Here is a 14,837-nt window from a genome sequence, read left to right as displayed (position 1 = left end):
TGTTTATGAATGTTAAAATTGTTGGCTCTTGAAAGAATGAAAGAAAAAGGAGAAATGTTATTTGATGATCTGAAAAAATTATAAAATTGATTCTTAAAGCAAGAAAAAGCAGTGAATAGAAAGCTTGCATGAAAAAAAAAAAGCAAGCAGAAAAAGCCAATACCCCTTTAAACCAAAAGGCAACGGTGATAAAAAGGATCCAAGGCTTTGAGCATCAGTGGATAGGAGGGCCTAAAGGAATAAAATTCTGGCCTAAGCGGCTAAACCAAGCTGTCCCTAACCATGTGCTTGTGGCGTGAAGGTGTCAAGTGAAAACTTGAGACTGAGCAGTTAAAGTCATGGTCCAAAGCAAAAAAAAAAAAAAGAGTGTGCTTAAGAGCTCTGGACACCTCTAATTAGGGACTCTAGCAAAGCTGAGTCACAATCTGAAAAGGTTCACCCAGTTATGTGTCTGTGGCATTTATGTATTCGGTGGTAATACTGGAAAACAAAGTGCTTAGGGTCACGGCCAAGACTCATAAAGTAGCTGTGTTCAAGAATCAACATACTTAACTAGGAGAATCAATAACACTATCTGGATTCTGAGTTCCTATAGAAGCCAATCATTCTGAACTTCAAAGGATAAAGTGAGATGCCAAAACTGTTCAGAGGCAAAAAGCTAAAAGCCCCGCTCATCTAATTAATACTGATCTTCATAGATGTTTTTGAAATTCATTGTATACTCTCTTCTTTTTATCCTATTTGATTTTTAGTTGCTTGGGGACAAGCAACAATTTAATTTTGGTGTTATGATGAGCGGATAATTTATACGCTTTTTGGCATTGTTTTTAGTATGTTTAGTATATTTTAGTTAGTTTTTATTATGTTTTTATTAGTTTTTAAATAAAAATCAATTTTCTGGGCTTTACTATGAGTTTGTGTATTTTTCTATGATTTCAGGTATTTTCTGGCTGAAATTGAGGGACCTGAGCTTTAATCTGATTCAGAGGCTGAAAAAGGACTGCACATGCTGTTGGATTCTGACCTCCCTGCACTCAAAGTGGATTTTTTGGAGCTACAGAAGCCCAATTGGTGCACTCTCAATTGTGTTCGAAAGTAGACATCCTGGGCTTTCCAGCAATATATAATAGTTTATACTTTGCCCGAGATTTTATGGCCCAAATAGGCGTTCCAAGTCAGCTCAAGAATTCTGGCGTTTAACTCTAGAACTGGCACAAAAGCTGGAGTTAAACGCCCAAACTGGCATAAAAGCTGGTGTTTAACTCCAGGAAATGTCTCTACACATGAAAGCTTCAATCCTCAGCCCAAGCACACACCAAGTGGGCCCCGGAAGTAGATTTTTACAATAAACACCCTAGATTACTCATTTTCTGTAACCCTAGGTCACTAGTTTACTATAAATACTACTTTCAGTGATTCATCTTGTACCTCATAACACTTTACACGTTTCTTATTGTATTCTCTACGGCATGAGTCTCTAAACCCTATTGTTGGGGGTGAGGAGCTCTGCTGTTCTTCATGAATTAATGCAATTACTACTGTTTTCCATTCTATCACGCTTGCTTCTATTCTAAGATATTCATTCGCACTTCAACCTGATGAATGTGATGATCTGTGACAATCATCATCATTCTCACCTATGAACGCGTGCCTGACAACCACCTCCATTCTACATGCAATCAAGCTTGAATGTGTATCTCTTGGGTTTCTAATTTAAGATTGGAACCTTCGTGGTATAGGCTAGAATTATTGGCAGCCATTCCTGAGATCTGGAATGTCTAAACCTTCTCTGTGGTATTTTGAGTAGGATCTGGGAAGGGATGACTGTGACCAGCTTCAAACTCGCGATTGTTGGGTGTGTGAAAGACGCAAATGGATCAATGGATCCTATTCCGACATGATCGAGAACCGACAGATGATTAGCCATGCAGTGACAGCGCATTTGGAACGTTTTCACTGAGAGGACGGGATGTAGCCATTGACAACGGTGATGCCCAACATAAAGCTTGCCATGGAAGGAGCCTTGCGTGCATGAAGAAGAATAGAGTAGGAAAGTAGAGATTCAAAAGACAAAGCATCTCCAAAGCCTCAACCTGTTCTTCATTACTGCATAACAAGTATTTATTTCATATTCTTTTACTTTTTACAATTAAATATGAGAATTATTGATATCCTGACTAAGAGTTACAAGATAACCATAGCTTGCTTCAAGCCGATAATCTCCGTGGGATCAACCCTTACTCACGTAAGGTATTACTTGGACGACCTAGTGCACTTGCTGGTTAGTTATGCGGAGTTGCAAAAGTGTGATTGTAATTTCGTGCACCAAAAACTGAAGTACAAACATTCACACAGATGGATACTGAACCTCTTTATGAGGCATGGGAGAGATACAAGGCTCTAATTAGGAAGTGCCCTCCTGAAATGTTCAATGAATGGGACATATTTCAGAATTTTTATGAAGGCTTGACATTGAAATCTCAAGAAGCTCTGGATCACTCAGCCGGGGGCTCTTTACAATTGATGAAAACTGCAGAGGAGGCTTAAAATCTCATCGATATGGTGGCTAACAACCAGTATTTCTTTGCTCACCAAAGTCATGCCAACCATCACAAAGGAAAGGAGTGATGGAGTTGGAAGGAGTGGACTCAATCCTAGCTCAAAATAAAATGATGCAGCAGCAAATTCAACAACAATTTGAGCAAATGACCAAAAGGATTGATAACCTCCAAGTTGCAGCAGTAAATACAAGCCAGCCATCAACCACATGGCAGAAAGGTGAAGAAGCTTGTGAAGATCAACAGCAAGAACAAGCGAATTACATGCACAATCAAGGTTCTGGACACAATGAGGTTTATGGTAACACTTACAACCCCTCCTGGAAGAACCATCCCAACCTCAGATGGGGAGACAATCACACTCAGACTCAACAGCCATGGCAAAGGAATTCAACCCAAAATAGTTGGAAAAATACAAACCACAACAACCAGCATACTAATAACCAAAATACATACAGAAAACCACAAAATACTTACCCCAACTCTAACCATCATCCATCCAATAACCAAGCCACCAATCAAAACACTTACCATCAACCCTCAACATCTCACAACCAACCAATTTCACAAGACTCTCGGAGGATCACCAACTTGGAGCTCTTAATGGAGAAAATGATGAAGCACCAAGAGATGATAACAAAGAATAAGGAAGCTTCCATGAAGAACATAGAGAGGCAGATTGGACAGCTTTCCAAGCAAATTGCTATTGAGAGACCATCAAGCTCATTACCAAGCGACACCATTCCTAATCCAAAAGAGGAGTGCAAAGCTATACAGCTAAGGAGTAGAAAGATATTAGTGGACAACAAAGAAGCAACCAAGAAAGCTATGAACAGCAACAAAGAGCCAACAGAGAAAGAGGAAGCCAGCGACAAGGATGTGACAACAGGAAAGCAGGGTCAAGAAAAGGAAGACCAACCACAAATCTCAAAAAAAGGGAAGGAAGTGATGGAAGAACCAACCAAGGATCACAGGCAGGGAGTGAACTTCACACCTCCATTGCCATATCCCCAAAGGTTCAACAAGGAGACTAAGGACTAACACTTCCCTAAATTTCTTAAAGTCTTCAAGAAATTGGAGATAAACATTCCACTGGCAGAGGCACTAGAGCAGATGCCTCTATATGCAAAGTTCTTGAAAGAGCTTATCAACAAAAAGAGGAGTTGGCAAGAGAAGGAAACAGTGCCTCTCACTGAAGAATGCAGGGCATTAACTCAAAAAGGGCTTCCACCCAAACTTGAAGATACTGGAAGTTTCCTTCTACCTTGTACCATCGGCAGTATGATCATTAATAAGGCAATGTGTGACTTAGGGGCTAGTATCAATCTGATGCCCTCTTCTCTGGTAAGAAAGCTGTGCATAGAAGAAGTGAAGCCAATACAAATATCTTTAGAATTAGTGGACAAGTCAGTGATCTGTCACAGGGGTGTGATTGAAAACCTTCTAGTTAAGGTGGACCAATTCATATTCCCTGCAGACTTTATGGTCTTAGACTCAGATGAGGATGAAGGTGATTCCATGATACTTGGAAGACCATTCTTGGCCATAGCTAGGGCCATTATAGATGTGGAGCAAGGAGAGCTGACCCTCAGAATGCATGATGAAAGTATCACTCTAAATGTATTTCCAGAAACACAGCTCATTAATGAAAGGAAGAATTGCATAGAAACTGACAAGGAATACTTACAGTGGAAGGAAGGAATCAACAAGACAACCAGTAATCACCTTCCAAAGCAAGTAATAGATAACACAGCAAGAAGAAAAGAGAATGAGACGATGCAAAGTGATGAAGGAACTTAAGAAGAAATTGAAGTGTTGACCACTGAGAAGGAAAATCCCAAAATAAAGTCCACTGTCAAAGAAGAAGGATCAACAAAAAGAAGAAAGAAAAGCAAGAAAAAGACTCAGAAGGGGTGGAAGAACAAGAAGATTCCAACTGAGGGGTTTTCCAAAGGTGATAAAGTACAGTTAATTTACTAACAGTTGGGAACAAGCCAACAAGCTGATGACTACTACACTATCAGCAAAATACTCTCACTAGAGCATGTTGAAATTGAGTATCAAGGCACTAAAAGGAAGATCACAGTGAGGGGGGACAAGTTGAGACACTACAGTCATCAACACCCCAATGAGGGGACCAATGTCAAGCTAGTAACAATAAAAGAGCACTCCATGGGAGACAACCTGATGCCAGGGCATCTTGGCCAGTTTCACTGACCTTTTCTTTACTATTTTTAGGTTAGTTTCATGCATTTCCTTAGGAAATAAGCTAGTTTTAGGTAGATATTCACTTACACCTTGATTCAAGCATACATTGTGCATTTTACATTATTTCATGAGGATTTTGCATGAGTTTAGTGACAAATTGTATGTTGCATTACCCATGACTTGGACTAGAACTTTGATGCACTCTATTGCTTGATTTCAGGACCAAAGGAAGCAAGGAATGGGACGTAACTTGCAAAGTTAATGAGAAAAGTGATTGCCAATAACGATCTCAAAGCCATCAATGACCACGTTAAGAGTCACGTTAACTAAGTTAACGTGAACTCTAACGTGGAGAAGGGAAGTTGAGCCAACGTTAGTGACACTTAACATTGTCACTAACGTTGGCAAATGCTCATAAGTGGCCACGTTAGAGTCCACGTTAACTTAGTTAACGTGGCCTCTAACGTTAGAAAGGGGGAGAAGTGCCAACGTTAGTGACATTCAACATTGTCACTAACGTTGGCCTAAGGAGAAATATACCACGTTAACTCCCACGTTAACTTAGTTAACGTGGGAGCTAACGTAAGAAGCAAGCATGGTCGACAACGTTAGTGACACCCAACATTGTCACTAACGTTGGAAGCAACCACTCAACCCCCCAAGGAGCCACGTTAACTTCCACGTTAACCTAGTTAACGTGGAAGCTAACGTTGATGAGTGAAAGAATGGCCAACGTTAGTGACACTCAACGTTGTCACTAACGTTGGGGATGGCTAAGCATGGCCACGTTAGAAGCCACGTTAACCTAGTTAACGTGGACTCTAACGTGAGGCATAGGGGCACCTTGGAACGTTAGTGACAATGTTGAGTTTCACTAACGTTCTCGAAGGATGGGAAGCCCACGTTAAAGAGCCATGTTAACTAAGTTAACGTGGGAACAAAAGGGGCTTTTCAAAGTTATTGGAAATGTTTAGTCTCAATAACGTGTGCGAAGGACTTAGAGGCAACGTTAGTGGCAACGTTTATGCCACTAATGCTGAAGTTAACGTGGCTTTTACTAAGTAATGTTAGTGAGAAAGTTGATTGTCACTAACATTCTCGAACTTATATTTTCACTAAACGTTAACACCCCTAACGTCCTAAGCTAAAGTCTCTGCCCACTTCACATTTTCTCTCTGCAAGTAAAGCCAAGCCCAAATGAAGAAGAGAACTGCTTCAAACTCAAGATCCAAAGGCCCAAGAACTTGAAGAGCCAACTAGATGCTGAGAGAAGTAGTATATATAGGAGTAGCTTTGAATTGTGAAGGAGTTCAAAAAAGTTGGAAAAAGAGAACTACTCTCTGTATTTTACTTTCTCTGCAATTTCTAGTTCTATGATGTATTCTCCATCTTTGTTTTCATTTTCTAGAGCTATGAACAACTAAACCCCTTTCATTGGGTTAGGGAGCTCTGTTGTAATTTGATGGATAAATACTAATTTTCATTATCATTCTTCTATCTTTTCTCTTGATTTTACTTGAAAGCTTTCGATATTCATCCAATTGAGTAGTTATCTTGGAAAAGAAGCTATTCAAACTTGGATCTCTTTTGAACCTTGAAAGAGGAATGAAGAGATCAAGCTAGAAATGCTTTCTCATGCTGGACCAAATTGGGTTTGGATGGGTATGTGACTATAACCCTCTCAATACTTGATTTGGGAAATGCATGTGGTATAATCAGTGACCATACTTCATCTCTTCTCATGAGCAATTGACCAAGGAATTAGCTATTGATCAAGATTTGAGAGATTGAATTGCAAGGCATTGTAATTCAATCACTTAAGATTGCCAAGGAGATCAATGAGTGCATTGATTGAGGAAAAGATGAAAATGAACTTGATCCGGAGAATTGCAACATCTCCTAAGCCCAATGAACTCCCCATCTCTGATCTTACCCATTCTCTTTAATTTCTGCCATTTACTTTTATGAGCACATCCCCCATTCCCATTTACAATTCTGCAATTTATTTTCAGTCATTTACTTCCAGTCCTTTAATTTTAGCATTTACTTTTCTGTTATTTACATTCCCGCCATTTTATTTTCTGGAACTCTCAACCCAAATCCTGGATTCGCTCAACTAGAACATTCTTCTAATTAGAGTTGCTTGATCAATCAATTCCTGTGGGATTCGACCTCACTCTATTGTGAGTTTTTACTTGACGACAAATTCGGTACACTTGCCGAAGGGAGATTTGTTGTGAGACAAGTTTTCCGTGCATCAAGTTTATGGCGCCGTTGCCGGGGATTGATTGTGCATCAACAATGATTAAATTGGAAGATCACTAGATTTAGCATTTTTATTTTGTGAATTTCATTTTCTGTTTGAGTGATTTACTTTCTGTTTTAGTTAAACTTCTTCCCTTCCCCCTCTACTCTTTTGTTTTTCTTTGTTAATTTCAATTCTGTTTGCTAACCCACTAACTGTTTGATATATTGCATCACCCACAACTAACAGTAATTCTGACACAAATACTTTCTGCAACTATCTTTTCTTGCTTGCACTTGATGGTTGTATGACAGGGAGAAGAAGCGGGGCTTCAACTTCCTTCGATTCTGAACCTGAGAGGACCTTCCTTAGATTAAGGAGGGAGGCAAGAGGAAAGAAAGTGGTTGGTGCTGAGGAAGAAGAGGAATTCTTTGAACCAAACATGGAAGACAACATGGAAAACCATCATGAAGAAGAGGATCACAACCATGGGGGAGGAGGTAGAGCAAATCATGCTGGGGAGGATAGAAGAGTTTTAGGCTCTTACATCAATCCAAACCCAGGCAATTGTGGAAGTAGCATCCAAAAGCCAACAATCCATGCCAACAACTTTGAACTTAAACCACAGCTCATCACCCTTGTTCAGAACAACTGTTCGTTTGGAGGAGGTGTTCAAGAAGACCCTAATCAACATTTAACCACCTTCCTGAGAATATGTGACACAGTGAAGTCTAATGGTGTTCATCCTGACGCCTATAGACTGCTCCTATTTCCATTCTCACTTAGGGACAAAGCAGCCAAGTGGCTGGAATCTTTCCCAAAGGGAAAGCTTGACAACTTGGGAAGAAGTGGTGAACAAATTCTTAGCAAGATTTTACCCTCCTCAACGAATCAATAGGCTGAGAGCAGAGGTCCAAACTTTCAGGCAACAAGATGGTGAGACTCTATATGAAGCATGGGAGAGGTTTAAAGACCTAACAAGGAGATGCCCACCAGATATGTTCAACGAATGGGTGCAGCTGCATATTTTCTATGAAGGACTCTCTTATGAGTCAAAGAAGGCCGTAGACCATTCATCCGGAGGATCTTTGAACAAGAAGAAGACTATTGAGGAAGCCATAGATGTTATTGAAACAGTAGCAGAGAACGACTACTTCTATGCTTCCGAAAGAGGGAACACAAGAGGAGTAATGGAGCTAAACAATGTAGATGTTCTGTTGGCCCAAAACAAGCTCATTACTCAGCAGCTGGCTGACCTCACCAAGAAGATGGAGATGAACCAAGTAGCAGCAATCTCCACTTCATCAACAACCCAAGAAGGAGTGAATGAAGAAGCAGAGGGTAGTCAGGAGCAAGCCAACTACATTGGGAATTCACCAAGGAAAATTTATGATCCATACTCCAAGACCTACAACCCTGGATGGAGAAACCACCCAAACTTTGGGTGGGGAAATGAGCAAGATCAAAACCAAGACTAGAGACGTTACAACTCCAACAATAATGCAGCTCACCAGCAATTCACACAGAGGACATCTCAACACCCCCACAACAACACTTCTCCACATGCTTATCAAAACCAAAACATCACATCTGCTCCGAATCACTCATCACTTGATGACAAGCTCTCTAAGATTGAAGCCTTACTTGAAGGAATATGCCAAGAGATTCAAGAAAATAAGGTGTTCAAAAAGGAGGTGCGAGCCAATATTAAGAACCAGGGAGAGACCATTAGGAAGCTAGAATTCCAGGTGGGATATTTAGTTGAGAAGATTCCCAAACATACTGATAGCTTCCCAAGTGACACGGAGAAAAACCCCAAAGGAGAAGCAAAGAAAGTAAGATGGGAAGATTGCAAAATGGTCACGACAAGTGATCAAGAGACTGAACACAAGCAAGGCAAACTTTTCGAACAACCTGAAGACAACTCAACAAAGGAGGAGGATAAAGATCACCAAGAACCAGAAATCTCACAACAAGAGCTGCTTAAGCTCTATGCAACCTTCCTTCAGCTGCTCAATGGTGCTGTGTGATGAGCGGATAATTTATACGCTTTTTGACATTGTTTTTAGTATGTTTTTAGTAGGATCTAGTTACTTTTAGGGATGTTTTCATTAGTTTTTATGTTAAATTCACATTTCTGGACTTTACTATGAGTTTGTGTGTTTTTCTGTGATTTCAGGTATTTTCTGGCTGAAATTGAGGGACTTGAGCAAAAATCAGATTCAGAGGTTGAAGAAGGACTGCTGATGCTGTTGGATTCTGACCTCCCTGCACTCAAAGTGGATTTTCTGGAGCTACAGAACTCGAAATGGTGCGCTTCCAATTGCGTTGGATAGTAGACATCCAGGGCTTTCCAGCAATATATAATAGTCCATACGTTGGCCAAGAATTGACGACGTAAACTGGCGTTCAACACCAGCCTTCTGCCCAAATCTGGCGTCCAGCGCCAGAAAAGGATCCAAAACCAGAGTTGAACGCCCAAACTGGCACAGAAACTGGCGTTCAACTCCACAAATGGCCTCTGCACGTGAAACACTCAGGCTCAGCCCAAACACACAGCAAGTGGGCCCCGGAAGTAGATTTATGCATCAATTACTTACTCATGTAAACCCTGGTAGCTAGTTTATTATAAATAGGACCTCTTACTAGTCTTTTTGACCATCTTTGGAGGCCTGGTTCTTAGATCAGAGGGGCTGGCCATCTCGGCCATGCCTGGACCTTCACTTATGTATTTTCATACGGTAGAGTTTCTACACTCCATAGATTAAGGTGTGGAGCTCTGCTGTTCCTCAAAGATTAATGCAAAGTACTACTGTTTTCCATTCAATTCTTCTTATTTCTCTTCTAAGATATCCATTCGCACCCAAGAACGTGATGAAGGTGATGATTATGTGTGACGCTCATCATCCTTCTCCCTTATGAACGCGTGCCTGACAAACACTTCTGTTCTACATGAATTAAGCTAGAATGAGTATCTCTTAGATCTCCTAACCAGAATCTTCGTGGCGTAAGCTAGAATGATGGCGGCATTCAAGAAAATCCGAAAGGTCTAAACCTTGTCTGTGGTATTCTGAGTAGGATTCAATGATTGAATGACTGTGACGAGCTTCAAACTCGCGATTGCAGGGCGTTAGTGACAGACGCAAAAGGATAGTAAATCCTATTCCAGCGTGATCGAGAACCGACAGATGAATAGCCGTGCCGTGACAGGGTGCGTGAGCATATTATTCACTGAGAGGATAAGATGAAGCCATTGACAAGGGTGATGCCTCCAGACGATTAGCCGTGCCGTGACAGGGCATTGTATCATTTTCCCGAGAGATGACCGAAAGTAGCCATTGACAGTGGTGATGTATCACATAAAGCCAGCCATGGAAAGGAGTAAGACTGATTGGATGAAGATAGCAGGAAAGCAGAGGTTCAGAGGAACGAAAAGCATCTCCATTCGCTTATCTGAAATTCCTACCAATGATTTACATAAGTATCTCTATCCCTATTCTATTATTTATTATTCGAAAACTCCATGATTATTTTATATCCGCCTGACTGAGATTTACAAGGTGACCATAGCTTGCTTCATACCAACAATCTCCGTGGGATTCGACCCTTACTCACGTAAGGTATTACTTGGACGACCCAGTGCACTTGCTGGTTAGTTGTATCGAAGTTGTGACAATTATGAATTAAGATCAGAGCACCAAGCTTTGGAGCCATTACCAGGATTTGTTCGAGCCTGGAGATCACAATTTCGTGCACCAAGTTTTTGGCGCCGTTGCCGGGGATTGTTTGAGTTTGGACAACTGACGGCTCATCTTGTTGCTCAGATTAGGTAATTTTCTTTTCGTTTTGTTTTCAAAAAATCTTTCAAAAATATTTTCAAAAATCTCTCATCTGTTTTCGAAAAAAAAAAATGTTTTCAAAAATATTATTTTTCTTCAGAATTTTTAAAAATGAATTCTAGTATTTCATGAAGCATGCTAAAGCCTGGCTGGCTGTAAAGCCATGTCTAAATTCTTTTGGACTGAGGTTTTGGATTAAAATTGAATGAATTACATTCATATGTTTGCTGAAGCTTGGCTGGCCATTGGCCATGTCTAGTGTTTTGGACTGGAGCTTTCTTTGAAAGCTTGGCTGGCTAGTGAGCCATGTCTAATTCCTGGACTGAAGCTTTAGACTAAGAATGCAAGATTCCTGGAATTCATATTAAAAATTTTGGAATCCTTATTTTCCTTTTTCAATTAATTTTCGAAAAATACCAAAAAAAAAAATTAGAAAATCATAAAAATAAAAAATATTTTGTTTCTTGTTTGAGTCTTGAGTCATATTATAAGTTTGGTGTCACTTGCATATGCATCTTGCATTTTTTTCGAAAATATCATGCATTCATAGTATTCTTCATGATCTTCAAGTTGTTCTTGGTAAGTCTTCTTGTTTGATCTTGATGATTTTTTGTTTTGTGTCTTTTCATGTTTATCATATGCATTCTTGAATTCTTAGTGCCTAAGCATTAAAGAATTCTAAGTTTGGTGTCTTGCATGTTTTCTTTGCATTAAAAATTTTTCAAAAATATGTTCTTGATGTTCATCATGACATTCAAAGTGTTCTTGGTGTTCATCTTGACATTCATAGCATTCTTGCATGCATCACATGTTTTGATCTAAAAATTTCATGCATTGCATTTTTTTGTGTTTTTCTCTCTCATCATAAAAATTCAAAAAATATCTTTCCCTTTTTCTCTCATCAAATTCGAAAATTTGGATTGACTTTTTCAAAAATTTTTAAAATCAAATTGTTTCTCATGAGTCAAATCAAATTTCCAATTTGAAAATCTTATCTTTTTCAAAATCTTTTTCAAAAATCAAATCTTTTTCAAAATTCTTAGTTATTTTCGAAAATTCCAAAAATATTTTTCAAAAATCTTTTTCTTATTTTTATATCAAATTTTCGAAAATAACATAATCAATTAATGTTTTGATTCAAAAATTTGAAGTTTGTTACTTGCTTGTTAAGAAAGATTCAAACTTTAAGTTCTAGAATCATATCTTGTGATTTCTTATGAATCAAGTTATTAATTGAGATTTTAAAAAATCAAATCTTTTTCAAAACTAATTTCAATCATATCTTTTCAAAAATACCTTCTTATCTTATCTTTTTCAAAAATATCTTTTCAAAATATCTTTTCTAACTTCCTAACTTCTTATCTTTTCAAAATTTGTTTCAACTAACTAACTAACTTTTTGTTTGTTTCTTAACTTTTTCAAAACCACCTAACTAACTCTCTCTCTCTAATTTTCGAAAATATCTTCCCTCTTTTACAAAAATTTCTTTTCTATTAACTAATTATTTTTATTTTTAAATTTTAAAAATTTTTTCAAAAATATACTAACATTTTTTCAAAAACCATTTTTCAAAAATCACTAACTCTTTTTCAAAATAATTTTCGAAAATTATCCCTCCCCCATCCTATTCTATTTATTCATTCATATCCTAACATCTCATCTCACATCTCTTCCATCCGTACAATTGTGTTTCTTCCTTTACATCACATTCTTTGTCTCCCCCTCTTTTCTTCCAGTCACAAAGGGATCCCTATATTGTGGTATAAAGGATCTCTATTATTATTATTATTTTTCTGTGCCTTCTTCTTTGTCATATGAGCAGGAGCAAGGATAAGAACATTCTTGTGGAAGCAGATCCAGAACCGGAAAGGACTCTGAAGAGAAAATTAAGAGAAGCTAAAATACAACAATCCAGAGATAACCTTTCAGAAATTTTTGAACAGGAAGAGGAGATGGCAGCCGAAAATAATAATAATATAAGAAAGATGCTTGGTGACTTCACTGTACCTAATTCCAATTTACATGGAAGAAGCATCTCCATTCCTGCCATTGGAGCAAACAACTTTGAGCTAAAACCTCAATTAGTTTCTCTGATGCAGCAGAACTGCAAGTTTCATGGACTTCCATCTGAAGATCCTTTTCAGTTCTTAACTGAATTCTTGCAGATATGTGATACTGTTAAGACTAATGGAGTAGATCCTAAAGTCTACAGGCTCATGCTTTTCCCTTTTGCTGTAAGAGACAGAGCTAGATTGTGGTTGGATTCTCAACCCAAAGACAGCCTGAACTCTTGGGATAAGCTGGTCACGGCTTTCTTAGCCAAGTACTTTCCTCCTCAAAAGCTGAGCAAGCTTAGAGCTGATGTTCAAACCTTCAGACAGAAAGAAGGTGAATCCCTCTATGAAGCTTGGGAAAGATACAAACAGTTGACCAAAAAGTGTCCTTCTGACATGCTCTCAGAATGGACCATCCTAGATATATTCTATGATGGTTTATCTGAGCTATCAAAGATGTCACTGGACACTTCTGCAGGTGGATCCATTCACCTAAATAAAACGCCTGCAGAAGCTCAAGAACTCATTGACATGGTTGCTAATAACCAGTTCATGTACACTTCTGAAAGGAATCCTGTGAGTAATGGGACGCCTATGAAGAAGGGAGTTCTTGAGGTTGATACTCTGAATGCCATACTGGCTCAGAATAAAATATTGACTCAGCAAGTCAATATGATCTCTCAGAGTCTGCATGGAATGCAAGCTGCATCCAACAGTACTCAAGAGGCATCTTCTGAAGAAGAAGCCTATGAACCTGAGAACCCTGCAATAGCAGAGGTGAACTACTTAGGTGAACCTTATGGAAACACCTATAACTCAACATGGAGAAATCATCCAAATTTCTCATGGAAGGATCAAAAGCCCCAACAAGGCTTTAATAATAGTGGAAGAAACAGGTTTAGCAATAGCAAGCCTTTTCCATCATCAACTCAGCAACAGACAGAGAACTCTGAACAAAATGCTTCTAATTTAGCAAATCTAGTCTCTGATCTATCTAAGGCCACTGTAAGTTTCATGAATGAAACAAGGTCTTCCATTAGAAATCTGGAAGCACAAGTGGGCCAGCTGAGTAAAAGGATCACTAAAATCCCTCCTAGTACTCTCCCAAGCAATACAGAAGAGAACCCAAAAGGAGAGTGCAAGGCCATTGACATAAGCACCATGGCCGAACCTGTGAGGAGAGGAGAGGACGTGAATCCCAAGGAGGAAGACCTCCTGGGACGTCCAGTGATTAATAAGGAGCTTCCCTCTGAGGAACCAAAGGACTCTGAGGCTCATCTAGAGACCATAGAGATCCCATTGAACCTCCTTATGCCCTTCATGAGCTCTGATGAGTATTCCTCTTCTGAAGAGAATGAGGATGTTACTGAAGAGCAAACTGCCAAGTTTCTTGGTGCAATCATGAAGCTGAATGCCAAATTATTTGGCATTGATGCTTGGGAAGTTGAACCTCCCTTGTTCATCAATGAACTAAGTGATCTGGATCAACTGACATTGCCTCAGAAGAGACAGGATCCTGGAAAGTTCATAATACCCTGTACCATAGGCACCATGATCTTTAAGGCTCTGTGTGACCTTGGTTCAGGAATAAACCTCATGCCCCTCTCTGTAATAGAGAAACTGGGAATCTATGGGGTGCAAGCTGCTAAAATCTCACTAGAGATGGCAGACAGCTCAAGAAGACAGGCTTATGGACAAGTAGAGGACGTTTTAGTAAAGGTTGAGGGCCTTTACATCCCTGCTGATTTCATAGTCCTGGATACTGGAAAGGAAGAGGATGAATCCATCATCCTAGGAAGATCTTTCCTGGCCACAGCAAGAGCTGTGATTGATGTTGACAGAGGTGAAATATTCCTTCAATGGAATGAGAACTCCCTTGTATTCAAAACTCAAGGATCCCCCTCTGCAACCATGGAGAGGAAGCAGGAAAAGC

The 14,837-nt window shown here is 39.3% G+C and overlaps 2 non-coding genes across 2 annotated transcripts; both read right to left on the bottom strand.

Annotated features, from left to right (window-relative positions):
• Nucleotides 1-7,907: 7,907 nt before the first annotated feature.
• Nucleotides 7,908-8,014, bottom strand: LOC148564924 (small nucleolar RNA R71). Its single transcript, XR_015884751.1, has one exon. It is a non-coding gene; the product is annotated as a small nucleolar RNA R71 (small nucleolar RNA).
• Nucleotides 8,015-13,198: 5,184 nt separating this feature from the next.
• LOC148564923 (small nucleolar RNA R71) lies at nt 13,199-13,302 on the bottom strand. The gene has a single exon (XR_015884561.1). It is a non-coding gene; the product is annotated as a small nucleolar RNA R71 (small nucleolar RNA).
• Nucleotides 13,303-14,837: the final 1,535 nt, after the last annotated feature.

Source organism: Arachis ipaensis, chromosome B5 (genome assembly GCF_059453495.1).
Source record: "Arachis ipaensis isolate K30076 ecotype BB chromosome B5, ASM5945349v1, whole genome shotgun sequence".
In the NCBI taxonomy this organism is placed as follows: Eukaryota; Viridiplantae; Streptophyta; class Magnoliopsida; order Fabales; family Fabaceae; genus Arachis; species Arachis ipaensis.
This window is presented reverse-complemented; position numbering and strand designations above follow the sequence as displayed.